This window comes from Schistocerca americana, chromosome X (genome assembly GCF_021461395.2).
Source record: "Schistocerca americana isolate TAMUIC-IGC-003095 chromosome X, iqSchAmer2.1, whole genome shotgun sequence".
NCBI lineage: Eukaryota > Metazoa > Arthropoda > Insecta > Orthoptera > Acrididae > Schistocerca > Schistocerca americana.
The window spans coordinates 301706104-301723969 of NC_060130.1; positions in this window are offsets into that span (position 1 = coordinate 301706104).

The window sequence follows — 17866 nt, forward strand, 5'->3', positions numbered from 1 at the left end:
TGGCCTGTTTGCTTGCTTGCTTGATTCCTACACCCCTCTCCAGACTCTTGCATTACAAGAACACATGTATTTTCACGTGGTTTGCCAGAATATTATACCATTTACGCCATACTTCTCGATATCAAGCACATAGCTGTATCGCTTACATAGCAGTATCACTTGCACAATATAATTCTGAATCTATAGACTGGAAATAATTTCTCTAGAAACCCGAAACTTTAGCGAGGTGGAGTCTGCTGTAAACCACTGAGTAACTAGAAACTTATAGTGTCTTTGAAGACTTTTATGTCAAAAAGCGAAAAAGATAGAGGAAACTGATATTTCCAGTCACGAATACTGATGTCGGTGATGTAAGAATTCCATATCATCCCTATAATTTACAAAGTCAACTAAGGTGTTTCTCATGTCTAGAGAACCAGCAAACGTGTCTTCCACCTGTCTTTCATGTGCTAGATCCACACACCACAATCGATGGTCTCTCAACTAAATAAAGGTGCAAAATGTGCAGAAGCAGTCGACCGGACAATTTACATGGGAGGGAATAATGGTCCTGTGCAAACACATGTCCATATTGAATCTTCTCAAATTACCATGCGATCACAAAAGCTGTCCAACACATACTAAGTATTAGCTCGCTATTCGGCCGTCTAGAGGACGACACTGTTAAGTCAGCTACATTCCTGCATCCCAACATGCCTTTCCATTCAGACGGCTTCTGCCGTTAGCGGGAAACGTGAATCATTCCCTCCAGAGGCCACCACCACTGCGCGCCATGCAGCCCTAGACAGAATTGTCCTAGGAAACGAGCCACATACATATTTGATCACTATGCTTACAATTAAATATTTCGATCACGGTCTCAATTGGACGACATTCGACAATGAGCGAAATATTGGAAATACAGCCTGTTGACGGCTATGGGCCTGGAAATAGAAATATCTGTACCATTCTTATGACTTGACATACTTTTCCCTTTGTTATCACAGTATTCCATGTCAAATCCATACCTTCCTTACGACTGGGCATAGTTATTTCGTTTGCACATGTTGGAACACACAAACATACATTATAAGCCTGATGCTCAAGGTGAACCTACCACACATCCCCTACTACTAAGTATAATACTTTGCCATTAACTGATTGCTGGCAATACGAAATAATACTGACCAAAAATCAGTGATGGGTGTACATGTCTCATAAGTTTTTACTGCGAGTGCTATCACTGTGTCTTAGAAAGAGAAGTGTAATCGTCTTACAAACCGCCAGATGTTAAAAAAATACGATCACAACTACCATATTACTATCACAGTCGGTCTTGGTTCAACAGGTGCACACAAGTATCCATGTTAAAAGCTATACGTGATTTATAAATCGAGATATGGCATTGACTCCGAATGAAGTGGCTTTTCCAGACAAAGCAGTCCCTATGCCTCTTGCAACTGCTGCCATTCCTGCAGCTTTGCGCATGTGATCTTTCCAGTTCAAGTCAGAACTGAGCAGAAGTCAGAGAGAACTATATCTACAACCTTCTCCAACCTGTGTAGAAACAGATTGACCTGAGTTACTGCATCAGGACTGTGTTTCGACCATTCGGTGGAAATGGGAACATGTTGTCGAAGCTCCGCCAACAGTGTACGATGTGTAAGGTCGGCGTCGAATGAAGCCCGCTCCTTCCACACGAGATAGTATAAAAGACAGTACGAAACTGCGAGAACGACGAAGATTTTGCTACTGCATTGTGGGGCGTCTCCAAACTTCATAAGATACTGCAGTCCAAAGCAGATTCGCGTCCCTCAGAGCCTATTCACGTCTATCATCCCAACATTCTATCATCGTTATTCTATACCATCCAACAGAGAAAAATTACGAACTATAAAAGCTCCACTAACTTCAACCGATAAAGAATTCGGTAAGATTTTTGTCGCATCTCCCTCTTCCCATATATCGAAAACAAATACCATTCCTCATATTGCAGTCATATACGAGATCACGGTTTCAGTGCCAGCTGCCCCCCAGAAGGTGTTGCCCCTCTGCCAAAACTCTTCCTCCATCTCAAACAAGCGAGGTCAGTCAATCATTATGTGGCAACCAACAGCGTACCAGTGGAAGGATGGCATGGAAAAGACACCGTTGATGTTCTGTAATAATAAGCATCACAGTTGATAGTGCCAACAATTTTAGCAATTTTACAGTAATTTCAACACTGACCAATGATGCGACAGCATGCTTCCCAGTGTCAGTATCATCGCTAAACCGCCCCTCCTCTACTCTGCGAGTATCATTGCGAATGTAGATAGATGACTGTCCAGTACGCCCATTCATTGTTAATTCTCGAACATATACGTCATCCAAATATACCAGACAGCGATCTACGTATTTCTAACACCTTGAGCATAGTGCTTAATTTACGATCTATCTCTGTGTGGATGGGAATCTCAAATCATTCTTGCAGCACCTTTACCGATTTAATCTGCAGCTGATCAGGAGCAGACCGCTACATTCAGCTTCTAGTGATTGAATGGAGCTTGCCGAGTCCTCACCAATCCAAGTGCACTTGATTTCTCCAGATGCGCCCATGTCCAGGATCTTAGCGCCCCTTATCGGTGTATAGTAGTAGATTTGAAAGTGTTGTGATGTAATAGCAGACAGTTAAGAAGAACAAGAAATGGTGGTTTTTGTGCATGGTGGAGCTCCAAACGGATGGAGTTCGAAGCATTTTACGTAAATCAACTACGCTACGAATTTTAAAGTATTGTTCTAGTGTCTGGGGTCAGTACCAGGAGGGTATTGGTACGAGAGAACATAAACACGTGCACTCCTAAGGCTACACGGTTCTGCACTTAAAACAGGCTATAATGTTAGATCACTTCAGTTTCTGGCCTACTATTCATGTGGAATGCAGCGCTGTAAATATTCCAGTGTAGCAAATATATTTCCAGCGCATCACATACATCCTTATTGCAGGTTTCTTTACGATAAACTATGGTAACAAGCTGTAAAATGAAAAAAACTGCTTCCTTAAAATATCGATTCTGTGTGACACATACACAATATAGCCTTCCAGAGATATATAGCGTTCACTGTTCACAACCGATCATGGTTCAGAAATTATACTATGCCTGCATCAGTCCTATATAAAATGATAGATAGTAACAGAGAATACCTCCTACAAGGAAACAGATAAAAGCATTGCACCAGCGTCTGACATGTGAAATTACACACCATGCCTCCACTAGCTCTGTAAACACCACGCCTGTCAAGCAGATGTATACACAGGGATTGCAGTGTCTCACAAATATCTATCACTAACTTAGAATCACTGAATCATCGATTTTATACCAAAGATGCGACAGGGCAATGAAGTACATAATTAGTACATAAATGAAGTACATAAATCTCCGTTCGTTTAGAGGAATGTGTCGAAACAGGATTGGGCACATTTCATCACACATGAGATGGAAGTCCTATGATGACCAAGAGGTTTGCTGTTAACGACCGCAAGTAGACAGTGCTCCAAGTCACATACAGAACACGTGGTTGTATACGAGTCGAACACAGGCTGTCACACAACTGATGCATCCTGACAGAACAGCGGAAGAAATGGTCAAATGACGTGCAGCAACATCTCCCTCTCTAGAATGCATCATCAGTCTGCCATTAAATAGTACCTTGTTACAGGTCGATCTCAATCGATCACTCCATCCGTTCTCAGTTATCCCTTATTGCAGATGCCTGTAAGTTTAGAGGCAGATGGTTTTCTGTTTTCCTGAAAAGCGTCAAGTACAGTAGTCAACTCGCGTGTATCACTGTTACCTCAATAGACATACAGTAGAATGCTGCCTTGGCGGGAAAAAGTGACTGTTTCCCTAATTCCCTTCATTCCCATGTCAATGTTTTCTCGGATTCCTCTTGCTGTCGCATATTTGTTCCCGTGTACAAATTGTTCCGCGCCAACCAGAAGCCACTCAAATACTTCCTCAATTTCCCTGCATTTTGGTGCATATTCTCTCAATTTATACGTATTTTCCGTCATTTTTCGGATTTCTATCGATTTTATGTCTCTTCTGCCCATGGATTCATGACATCACTTCTCGTTCCGTGTTCTAAAATTGCCTGTAAGTCTAGTACAGCTGCCAAAACCTAGAGCAAATGCACTATTTTTCTGATCAGGAGGCATAGTATAGCAATGTACTTGATTGCATCCAGTCGTCTCCACCCACATATTCTACATTTGCAGTGCATTTGCACTGTTTTCTGTATTTCTTTCTATATGTTTATTACCATGTGCTTTATATCGAAAAGTATCGCGTAAATCGTATAATATTCTGGCAAACCATGTGAAAATACATGTGTTCTTGTAATCCCAGAGTCTGGAGATGGGCGAAGAAAGCAAGCAAACAGGTCGGAGCAGAAACTGCGACACCTGTGTGCCGAGGGGAACTGACCCAGCCTTTGTACAACAGTCTTTGCAGTATATGTACAAATGTCTGGTGGTCGCTCTGTGTGTCCTATCGTGAGGGAGGTATAGATTCCGCACATCGATAGCCATAAGGGGAATGAAAGATTTTTTTGTGTGGAAAATTATGTACTATAGATATGGAGATTTGTTCCAGAACCATGGCCGTCAAGAGGAGACATTTCTTGTACATTGCTCAGTGTCAGGGTGCAGCAGCAATCCTAATATTCAATTGTAGTTACACTGATAAATATGTGTCTGGTTCCTAATATTCTTGTGAGTCTGGAGATGGCTGGGTAAACACATATGGGGCCGGAGGCGTCTCATGTGTGAGACAGCTGTCCTGTTAGGATCGCTAGGGGGAATGCACCCTGTATTATTCTGGGAAGCATTGCAATTTCTATACTGAATCCAGAGGGAGACTTGGATGTTATTTACATGGCATGTGACATCAGTATAACACTGAGAACCTTTTAGCTGCGTCTTTGAGGGTGAGCCGCTATGCAAACATCTCTCTCGGGTGCCGAGCCCACAGCTAGGTGCCATCGCACCAGCAACGGTGCCTAGGTGAACACGTGTTTCAACAGGTGTTTCTCAGGTGTGATGTATGAAAGAGATGCCGCTGCATCACCCTTACGGGACCTGAATTGACACCTGTGCATGGTTCTGCAACTGAATGGGCCACCGGTGCACCTTGACTCCTGGCAGCGTGTGGGGTGGCGTTCAGTGCGGTCCAGTGGACAGGGGACAGCGAGCGGTGCGTGCTTTGCGATCGAAAGATTTTTAACTGTGAATTATGTGTGATGTGTGTTTCATGTTGGTGTTTCTTGTGCGACTGGAATAAAACGAAACGCGATCGATTAAATTACTTCTTACAAGACCTGCATCTTTCCAAACAGCAGAGAATGATGAAGAGATATCCAACACCCAAAAATTGATTTTTACAAATATACAATATAACCTTGAATTTCGCTTTGTTAGATCCTTCCTCTTCACCACAGAGCCACCAATTTCCAGGTAGGGGAGGAGGAGAGGGGAGGGGGAGAGGGAAGGGGGAGGGATGGGGATTTACCAGATGGGTAAGAGTTGATCAATTTAATTAAGTAGTCATTCAAACTGATAAGAGTGGGAGGAGGCTATTCAAATAACTCAGACCTGAAAGTGTACCTGTAGCAGCGAGAGGAGGGGGTGGGGGAACAATAGGTTAAGGACCCATCAATCATAAGGGAGGATCCATTTAGTAGAACAATAGGTTAAGGATCTGTCAATCAAAGGAGAAGAATAGGTTAATGACCTGTCAGTCAAGGGAGAACAATAGATGAGCCCCTGAGTGCATACCTGCCCCTGATGTAGGCAACCTTAACTAATGAAACGTGCTCTTAGTGGCTTTGGCCCACTACTGACGACCATCCAACAACTTTACCCCTCTATGCAAGCATTAGGACCCTCTGGACCACGTTGAGGCGGTCACATAGGAAGAAAACCGTATGCCACGCCGGATTCACATGTGTAGGAGCATGCTTGGGGCTTCTCGCCGTGACTGCTGAAACTATTTCCCGAAAAAGCACTTCAGCATCCGTATCTGCCGTGACCTCCTGCCCTGTCAAAGGAAAATTGAGCAATGCAAGGTATCATCCAATGCCAAAACAAGAACTTTTTGTCAGTCAAACTCTATAATTGGTGCTTCAGAGAACTGTGATAGTGCTTCCACATTAGCTTGCTGGGTGGTGGATCTGTAATGAATGTCATACCAATCATTACTGAGAAAGAGCGCCCACCTCTGCAATTGGTGGGCAGTCCTCTCTGGTAGTTTGGAATGAAGGACGAGTATGGAAACCAGTGGCTTGTGGTCGGTGATTAGTAGAAACTTCTCTCCTCACAAGGAAACATGAAATTTTTTAATGCCGAAACTGGTACGGCAGGTACGGATGCTGACCCGCTTTTTCGGAAAATAGTTTCAGCAGTCCCGACGAGAAGCCCCAAGCATGCTCCTACACATGTGAATTCGGCGTGGCATACGTTTTTCTTCCTATGTGACGGCCTAAACGTGGTCCAGAGGGTCCCCATGCTTGCCATAGAGGGGCAAAGCTGTTGGATACTGGGCCAGCGATTAAAATGGTAAATCCCAAAGGGCGTGCTGTTGTTGAGAACCAAGAAACTCTGAGAAACGGCATCCAATGCCAACTTCAGTTATGTGTCACGAAATTTGATGCATGAGAAATGCTGGCCCCACCACAGCCTTGCCAAGAACTTCTCCAGCTGTTCAACTGGAAACGAGTCCTCAACACATTGTGCATTAACCGATTGTTTAAACCCATTGCCAAGGTGTACGACCCCACCTGGCTTCCGAATCACCACCGAAGGAGTGGCCCACTGACTCGACGAAATAGGAGAAAATGGTTCAAATGGCTCTGAGCATTATGGGACTTAACATCTGAGGGCATCAGTTCCCTAGAACTTAGAACTACTTAAACCTAACTAACCTAAGGACATCACACACATCCATGCCTGTGGCAGGATTCGAACCTGCGACTGTAGCAGTCGCGCGGTTCCAGACTGAAGCGCCTAGAACCGCTTGGCTACAACGGCCGGCGAAATAGGAGAAATAACACAGAGGTTCTGCCAACACTACAACTCATTCTTGATTTTGTCATGGCCCATGGCGAAGTGAATGGATGGGGAAGACAAAATTTAGGTACTGCTGACGGCTTACGGGAGATAAAATGTTCAAATGTGTGTGAATTCCTAAGGGACTAAACTGCTGAAGTCATCGGTGCCTAAATTTACACACTACTTAAACTAACTTATGGTAAGAACAACCCACACACCCATGTCCGAGGGAGGACTCGAACCTCCGGCGGGAGGGGCCGCCGAGTCCGTGACATGGCACCTCAAACCGCGCGGCCACTCCGTGCGGCTAAGGGAGACACGTGCCTTGAAATTTTCTGCCTGACCCCAAGTATTCTCAAATATTTGGTTGTATAACTATAGTAAAGAATCCGGATCTTGAAAGAGGACTGACTGAGACACTAAATGTTCTTATCCCACTGTCTGGGAGCCCAAAAACAGAAAAGGCATCTGATTCAAAAACATTTTGCACCAACTGTGAATTAACCACTAGTGACGTAAGTTGCCTTTCCACATTACTCCGACATGGTGAGATGTAGAATTTGCCTCTCACAGTAATAAACTGTTTACTGTGAGACACAACTTGATGTAGTGGCTGTTGCAATGCAGGGCAGCCCAAGAGCCTGTACATCTAAAAGTTAATTAGGCTGACTGCTGCTGCAAGATCTACCTGAAATCCAGTGGATAGTCTATTTGTTACCAACATTAGGGGAATACGCTGAGATAATACTTGTGGGGCGTCAGAGACAGCCTCCGAGTCCAGGGAAAACACGGACGTCCTGAGGCTCGCAAACTGTCACAAACTTACGCTAAATGGCCTATTTTTCGGCAAAATCCACACATTGCGTCTATGTATGGGTAGCCCTTTCTATTATCTACCACATGACAATCGGGGCAGGATGGCCAGCTAGCCCACTGACCACAAACAGATGCAGAAGAGCGACACTGAAACTCCAGAAAACGTTACCAATGGGGACCATGACTCTTTGACTTACTTGTATCTGCCAGGCTCGCTGCGACCAAGGCAGGAAGTGTTATGGTGTCACCACACTCGAATCGTCAAAGGCATCATCATTTGGCGGCTCAACGGAAGAAACTGTAACCTGACTATCCCACTGAGGCACCAGAGGCTGTTTACTACATGTCTCTGACTTCACTACCTGCCTATTGTCAGAAAGCATGGGCGCGCGTGGTGGCGCGGTTTCAGGTGCTATGTCACGGATCGCACGGCCTCTCCCGCCGGAGGTTCGAGTCCTCCCTCAGGCATGGGTGTGTGTGTGTTGTTCTTAGCATAAGTTAGTTTAAGTCAGCAGTTTGGTCCCTTAGGAATTCACCCACGTTTGAACATTCTTTCAGAAAGCATGCCCCCTGCCGCCCCCATAAGTTCATGTGATTGGTCAGTTTGGGAAACTTTGGCTAAGGAGTGGTTGGACAAGACCAATGCCTAGTTTGGACCTAGGAGTCAGGTCTAACCAGACAATCACGCTCCCAGTTGGCGAATCCACATAGAAGGTAGCTCATTGGGAACACTCAAACTGACACTTGCACCAGAGACCCTGCAGTGTTGGCAGCTGATCAGAGGAAGCATGGGAGGCTGGGCCTCCTCACTTTCCTGTGGCCTACTAACCTTTCTGTGGTATGGCTGTAGTAGTAGTAACAATAATTATGTTTACAATAAACCTTTATGAACTTTTGTCAGCGACTGCGAAAGCCATTGGCTTGTGTTACCCCTTCTAAACCGCTAGCACTAGATAGTAAGTCAAAATGCGAAAGCTTAAACTTAATCCAAAGCAGACGGAGGTGTGAAGCATATGGCGAGGAGGCCAGGTACATGCTAGGCACCTGTAAATGCTCGGTTGTAGTGGAAACCGTGATGTCGCTACTAGAATCAGAAGATGGGTTACAGGCTGACATAGCCATGTTGCCATGCGCTTCTGCAGGCATGGGAGACCAGTATCGTTGGTGCCGTCTATCTAGGTTTCTCTTTCGTTAGTAGTCCTGTGTACAGTAGTTGTCCTGTATGCAGTGAACATGAATGAAATCCTACGTTGTACAAGTGATAACGCTTTTGAGTGAGGACATCATCACTTCCTCGCAGGTGCTGTCGTTTTCAAGAAAGTGTGAAACAGAACGACATGAAAGTTTGAAGAAAGGACGTCAAACACCTGTGCTGCACCTTCTTCAGCGAAAATACGTCCAGTCTAAAGTTCACGGTATGAGCAGCACACTTGGTTAGGTGCTAGCCCTACAAAACGAAAATTATTCTGCTGGCCATGTCTGCTCTTAAGCACTAGAAAAGCTGTATGGTCCGCTGAGGATTTCGACAAGCTGAAGAATGTCTACATGTTTAGCACGTCATGCTTCTTCTCAAGATCATCTAAGTAGTTTTATTTAATATAAATAACTCTTCAGACAAGTGTTTAGTATTTCAGAGTTACTTAATGAACATCACAACCTGATGAAAATCACAGAGAAGAATGAAGAGAAATCTTACAGCGATAGCATGAAAATTCTTATTGACGTAACAAGTGTTCCATGTAAGCAGGAGCTAGCTTTCATGGGTTATGATAAGACAGAAGATTCCATGAATACTGGAAATTTGAGAGCGATTTTTTAACTTGTGCTAATCAGAAACGGGGATCACGAAGCACACTGGAAGAAAATGGGCTATTTCCGAAACTGTACAGAACGAACTGATTCAGTGTACAAATGAGGAGATTTGTGAATGTATACATTCAAGCTTTGGTACAACCTTATTTCATGCCTGCAGTGTGACGAAGCAACAGACATTTCAGACAAATCACCATGCTCTATTGTTGTGAGACTGGTGGGCTCCAGCGCTGACATTCATGAAAATTTTCTTCGTTTTCATGATGTTATCGAAGCTAGAACTGTTGCTCCTTTATTCACTGTGCTGAGTGGCATGTTTTGGCATTATGATATGAAAAACAAAGTGGTGGCCCAAATCTATTGTGGTGCCTCTCTTCTGGCAGGAGAAATAAATGGCCCATTTTACACATTGTCTTTCCCATCGTTTAGATTTAGTTTTGCAGCAGAGCTGTTCTTGTATAAAACCAGCAAGAAATTCTTTCGCCGCGCCTCGGTGTATTCCTGCCGTCTTCCACCGTTCTTTCAAACGCACAGCAATTTTTCTACAGTATTGTTGGTGACTACATTCCTTGGATCTCTGAAATGAGATGCAACTGTAACGCCACACTAATATCTGCCAATTACGGACACAGTCTGGGTCTAACTGAGGTTTCAAATAATTGATAGTTCTGACCCTAGTGCAACAACTACAAGACAAGCCTGCGGCTTAAAAATAGTCACTTAGACTTTACATTTGTTTTTCTTCTCTCTGTTCTTCAAAGCATGTTTTTAGCTACTGAAATGATTTCAATATACTTAAAAAAATCTGTGATACACAGTTTTGTAACAATGATGTCTCTGAATGCATAGCTTACATGAAAAACTTAGGAAATAAGATAAATTGATAGATTTTTTTTAAATTCTACGAAACGCTCCACTAATTTGCCAGATGAAGCTTCCATACTTAGAGCTGAAATGATGGATGAATACAATGGCAATAAGTCGACGTCAAAATACAGATCCACTTTGGGGTACTTGGTAATATTGTAACACAACTGCACAACTGGAAACAAGATTTTCACATTGTGATAAACTGCTCTTTCTTAGGTTATCCGGTAGTACTCAGTTCGTCAGGTCATCATTTCGCTGTAGGTGGTGTGGATACTTTATTACAAACGTATGGTGCGCTCTTCCGTCACTCGCAGTCGCGGGTATAACTGGAGACTGTATTTTCTTTCCAGCTTAAAGCAACAATTCGCTCCATCAGCTCGGAAGATGTTATCAAAAGAATGATTGACAATGAAATGGACAAAATTCTTCCTGAAGCTTTCAAACTATTTTGTCTAACTGCTACCATTCCTGCAACAAGTGCTTCAACTGAAAGCAGTTTCTGTTGTCTAAAACGCTTAAAAACGTATTTAAAGAACAGTGTGTCATAGGATCGCTAATCAGCCCTTGCTTTTGTCTGAGGCGAAAAACCAGTGCTGCAAATACTTCAAAGCCGAGCCACATGGTATGGCAATATCATTGAAAGATTCGGGAAGAAGAAGAATCTTCGTGTTAACTGGTTTTAGAAGTAACAATGCTGAAACGCCCACTCTCGCAGATCACTGGGAGGAGTTGTGTAAATAACAACAGATTTATTCATTCTTAACATCAGAAGACAAAAACAACAAAAATGGCTAAAGAAACAACACACAAATATTTTTTTATTGGACAAATGCTTTCAATGATATGTGCGGTCTATGGTGAACAAAGTGATCAGTTGGGGATCAATACACGACACTAACTAGAACTAATCGCTTTAGCTGACTTCATACACGTGAATCCGTGATATGGCCCAAAAACTACGCTACAATCAAACAGCTATAGCTTCCTATTCCATAAAGAAAAAGAACAGGGTGCTGAGAAGCATGTGTGCGATATACTGGGATAGGTGTGAAGATCAAGTTCTTTGGCAAGACCTTAAAAATATACTTAGCGATGCAGTGTAAACAGTATACATAAAACTTAGTATACAGAACCGTAACCGGCTGGCATTCGAACACAGGACCTTTGGTTCAAATGGCTCTGAGCACTATGGGACTTAACATCTGTGGTCATCAGTCCCCTGGAACTTAGAACTACTTAAACCTAACTAACCTAAGGACATCACACACATCCATGCCCGAGGCAGGATTCGAACCTGCGGCCGTAGCAGCCAGAGGTGTACAAATTCCCCTTGCAGCCTGCTTGCCCCTAGCACCTCTGCAACCATTCATGCAGGTCAGCCTGCCGCGATGTAAACACAAGAGTGCGCGTGTACTGAGGCATAGTGGGCAATGCGGGCGATACGGGCTCCCGCAAGCCCGGGCTACCTGGGTTTCCGCAAGCCTGCCAAGCTTCACGGGACCCGCTCAGCTTGCTGCGCCTGACAACAGGTTGCGCTGTCAAGCTACCGTGACTAGAGTAGCCAGGTAGTTAGCCTGCAGTTCATTTATCGCAACGGTGGAGGCAGCACAATGAATAGGTCGAACTTTAGTGAGATTGAAAAAAAATTGACAACTGGCGAATACATGCTGGTAACGAAACAGAGCACAAGTGCCGCATGGGAAACGTTTTCGTGTGTTTATGAGGCCGCTTCAAATAAATCGGTAGGTGTGTCTCAATGCAAACTATGTAAAAAGCTCTTAAGTACTTATTCGGGAACCTCGAGTATGTTACGACATGTGTGCAAATTTGACAAGCAGTTCCCTCACTCCGTAAATATCTTGAAAGAGGACAAAGATTTAGTGGCCGAAAAGTGCGTCGAAATGTGTGCTAAGGACCTGAGACCATTTAGCAGTATAGAGGGAGAAGGATTTCTTAATTTAGGGCAGACACTGATCGACATAGGTAAAAAATATGGCTCAGTTGATATTAAAAATGTTATGCCTTCCCGAGTGACAGTAGCTAGGAAAGTTCAAACCTTAGCTGATAAAGTGCGCAGCAAAATGCTTCCAGATATAGTGCATGCGATTCGTTCTGGTATATGTGCCAGTACAATTGATCTATGGACAGACAATTACAAAGGGGTGCATTACATGTCCGTGACAATGCATTACATAAATTCTGACTGGCGTTTGAATAAATATGTACTAATGTGCTCTGCGTTTCCTGACTGCCCAAAAACTGGCTCGAATATTCGAAACGAGTTGGAAGATGGCTTAGAAACTATGGGTGTTTCTCGTGAAGACATTGCCAAAATTACGTTTGTCACAGACCAGGGCAGTAACATTGTCAAAGCTCTCGAAGTATATCAGCGTCTTCCATGCATGGCTCATAGTATAAACACAGTCTTGAAACATGTTCTGAGCGAACAGTTTTTGAAAGAAAATGTTCCAAATATATTAGCCATTCTTAATACAGTGCGGGCTACGGTTTCGTACTTCAAGAGAAGAGGTCTCTGTGTGAGACTGAACTCATCTTTAAAGCAGTGGGTTTCAACTCGTTGGAATAGTTATTTTGACATGCTTGTATCAGTCCATTCTCAGATTGATTTAGTGAAGGCTGTTTTACATAATGAAGGTGCCTCTGATAAGATGCTGGGTTATGACCGCCATATAACTGGCCAGCTTATAGAATTTCTTAAGCCGTTTAAAGAAGCCACAGTTGATCTAGAGAGTGACAAGGATCCAACCCTACATTTAGTTCTACCGTGGTTTTATGCCTTAAAAACTCACTGTACCGTACGGGATAACGATGAAGAGGTTTGTAATTTTATTCCATCTGAATATTATAGAACCACCTGTGAAATATGTATGTTGAGAAAATGTATTTTCAGGACATGAAACCTTTGAAACAAGCAGCTGATGCCTTCCTAGAACAGAAAATGTGCGTTAGTATGTTGCATAAAATTGCAACGTTTATGGTGGCTAACTACCGCACATTAAGAAAGTTAACCGAGGATGAAAAAATTGAAGTTTACCAAGCAGCACGACAGATGTGTGCTGAAGGTAAGCTCCTAAGATAATGCATATATTCTTCATCTACATGTACATGGTTACTCTGCAAGACACACGCAAGTGCTTAGTTGAGGGTTCATCCAACCACTTTCAACTTATTTGTCTCCTTTTCTCGAATTTCGCGCGGGATAGAACACCTACAGCTCTACGTCTGAGCGCTGCTTTTTTGTATTTTATTCTGATGATCATTTCTTCCGATGTATATGGGACTCAACAATATCTCTTCGAATTCGGAGGTGTAAGTTGGTGATCGAAATTTCATATATAGATCGTGCCACGTCAAAAAACGCCATTGTTGAAATGATTACCACCCCAACTCTTGTGTAATTTCCGCGACACTTTTTCCCCTGTTTTACGATAATACCAAACCAGCTGCCCTTATTTAGACTCTTTCGACCTCTTCCGTCAATAGTAAGGCTCTCCAACTTCGTAGCAATGCTCCAAAAGAGTGTTTTGTCATTAAAACGCCTACAGCATTTTCTGTGTGTCCATTCCTATTTAAGTAGGTCGTAATTGTAATCAGAGGTATTAAGTAGAATCTACAGCCTTTAGATTTGACTGGTTGATCTTGTAAACGAAGTTTAACGGACTTAGTTTAGTACACACAGGGATAACCTCGCTCTTGTCATTATTTATTGCCAAGTGCTAATTTTCACACCAAAAATATATACCTTATTTAAATCGTCCTGCAGTTAGTTTTGATCTTCTGGTGACTTTACAGGACGATAAATGATAGCATCATCTAAAACCTATTATAATTTCAACCATGTGTAGTACGATCTTCACATTATTCTGCAAATATTAATTGGAACCTGTACAGTTTCAGTACAAGTGCCCAATCACAGCAACCAAGAAACAAATCCAGGGCCGTACAAAATGACGAAATTTGAGGACTGGGCAGAAGAGCCTCCTCTCCTACATGATGCAAGATACTTGCAAGAACACTGTGTGAACGAGGGAGATATTCTACAGTGGTGGAAAAATAACTCCCAACGACTTCCTCGACTTGCGTGTGTGGCAAGAAAAATATTAAATATACCAGCCACTAGTGCGTCTAGTGAGAGAATTTTTAGTTGCGCTGGAAACCTAATTAGCGAAAAACGATCGCGTCTTAATGCAGACAGACTTAACGATCTCGTCATAATTAATTCAAACACTAATCAGCAGACACTTTGAAAATACAGTAGAACATTAAACGGGAAACTATGAGTTTGAGGGTAAATTTACTAATTAAGAGTGCAGATTTCTTTCTTGTGCTTTCTGGGCGTCAATTTCTGAGATAGAAGTTTTGTAATGCATACAGTTCATTTTTATTTTAGACTAAACTTTTTGATTTCAGTCCTTCCAAGTGACATTAATTATTGTTTGTAAACCATTTTCTGTTACTTGGGTTTGCAAAAGTAGCCAAATATTTTTAGGAGTATCTGGTTTGGCCTAAATAATACTTTCAGGGGAACTGAAGGAAAATTTTTAAAGATTTTATGTTGAAAAGTGTTCTGCAAAATAAAATATTCATTTGTGGAGTAAGGCAATACACATTATGAGTTTAAATTACAATTTATTTTGTTGAGTTCCACACACATTGCAAAATGTAATTTTATTCTTGTATTTCTATATTAAGGAGAATCCCACATGCAGAGTCATGATGCTGAAGACCTAGACACTACAAATACTCCTAAAATGAAGAGCGTCTTTTTCCATGAATGTATTGTAGTAGGAATATAATGGAAACTCTGAGCCACTCTCCACAGCGTCTATATCTGCGTCATGAGGATTCAGACTCATCGTTTTGGTCTGTGTTATGAGGGTCTAGAGTCGTCCTTTAGATTTGCATCATGCAAGTAAACACTCGTCGTCTTAGTCTGCATCATGATGGTCCGAAATATGGTCCCTCATGATGCAGACCTAGACTACAAGTGTGGACTCTCATGACGCAAACGTAGGAGCCGCGAAAAATGGCTCAGGGTCGCCATTGTATTCCCAGTACTATAGTTTTTAGACGAACTGGATACGAAACAAGTCCTTCGATTTTGTTAAAATGCATTTTGGCAATTTAGAATGATTTTTCCAACTTCGAATGAATTCACAGAATCAGTAAAATACATCCTGGAAACGTAGTTAAATATTTATATAATTGGTGTCATACTTGGCTGAAACATACTAAAGTTAAAGAATCTAGACTTCCAAAATCTCAATTTGGTTCTCATTGCAGTACAGTGGTTAATAGGGGCGTATATAATTTATTCTTCTGGGGAGGTGACCAATCTTCTTTTTGGGGGGTGGAGGTTCACTTCTTTAGTACAAATATCCATCCGTTTCGGTGTTGAAAAGTGCAGCACAGACTGCATTGCGTTGCCTGGGCATTTATTTATTCCATACTCTCGTAGTCCATCTTCCCTCCCGTATTTTCTCTCTATCCATTTAGTCCTCTCCCACTATCTCTTTGATCACCTCCACCCCCCCCCCCCCCCACTCCCCATCTCTTGGCCGGCCGAAGTCGCCAAACAGTTCTAGGCGCTACAGTCTGGAACCGCGAGACCGCTACGGTTGCAGGTTCGAATCCTGCCTCGGGCATGGATGTGTGTGATGTCCTTAGGTTAGTTAGGTTTAAGTAGTTCTAAGTTCTAGGGGACTGATGATCTCAGAAGTTAAGTCCCATATTGCTCAGGGCCATTTGAACCATTTTTGAACCCATCCCTTGGCCCATCTCCCCCCCACCCTCTATCCTTCTCATCGTCCTCTCTCTGTTGGATTCCGCCACCTCAGTTCATCTCCTCTTCACCTATCTATGAAAACTCGTATATATCTGTCAACTTTTGTGGTGATCAGTGAATCAGTGTCAAAGTTTATTGCTAGGTAGCATTTATTGTAATACCTTTTGATACGCAGCATTGATAGTTTTGTTTTCTGGTGCGTAAACAAATGAAGTTGAAGGTGTCCCGACAGGGCAATATGCGACATACAAATAGCCATGTGAAAAACATGATTTTCAAGATTGATGCCACAAACATATAACAACTGCCCCTGCGATTTATCTATCGACATGGCAAATGTAAGCCGCACTGGAAATTATAACCGTTTAAAGTCGAATGGCATGTCGGTCGGAATCTTAGTGATATTGGAATCAAACTGTCCTCACCTTTATACTTTCCTTTTAAAATTGTGGCTTCGATTACGTTGTTCTTCCTCCCCGCAAGCCGGGTGCCATTACAAAGACGTGACTGGTTTACCTTTCGCAACATGATTGCCGATCCGACTTAATTACAGATTGGGAGGCGGTAATCCGGGGAAATCCAGCGAATTTAAAAATTCCGTAGGATAGTTGACTACATCATCTTGGTTAGTAACGGAATAAACCGACTTGTATGTCAGCAATTCGCCAGGTGTCATATTTTGAATCTGAAAATTCATTTCGTTAACATCAAGGTTTTTTGCAGCCAATATAACACGTTCACTCAACCAAAAATGGTTTGCAACTGTTAAACGACATTTGCTGTGCGCGAATTGTCCAACACGATGACTGTGAATGTGTCAGACAGCTCTCAAATTTCAAAAAGATCATAAACATTTCGTTTAAAAGAAATGTATATATATATATATATATATATATATATATATATACATTTCTTTTAAACGAAATGTCTATACTCATAGACAAATACATATATATATACATATACATACATACATACATATATACATATATATACGCATATATATATATATATATATATATATATATATATATATATATATATACATGCACATGTAAATATTCAAAAACCTTCTCCCTGGAAACATGCGTACATAGTGAACTTTCATGGTAACCCGCAAACGATGTCAAAATCTTTTGTAAGGTACTCTCTTCAATGTACTGTCCGAAATATTATGTAGACAGTGATGTTCCTCTTGATGGTCAAGTGTGCAAAATTTCTTCAAGATCGGAATAAAATTGTAGGTTGGTGTAGAAGTGTGTACGTAAAGTACCCTCCGCCATGCACCATTCAGAATTTTAAGCAGGCAGCGCCCTTCATCCTGCTTTGAATATCAAGTGTGCCAAATTTCATCAAGATCGGAATAAATACGTACAATTTGTCGAGTTCCGTTATGTAAAGGAACCTCTGCCATGCACCATATGAAATTTTATGTAGACTGTGACCTTCCTCTTGGTTTCAAGGTATAGTGTGCAAAATTTCATCAAGATTGTATG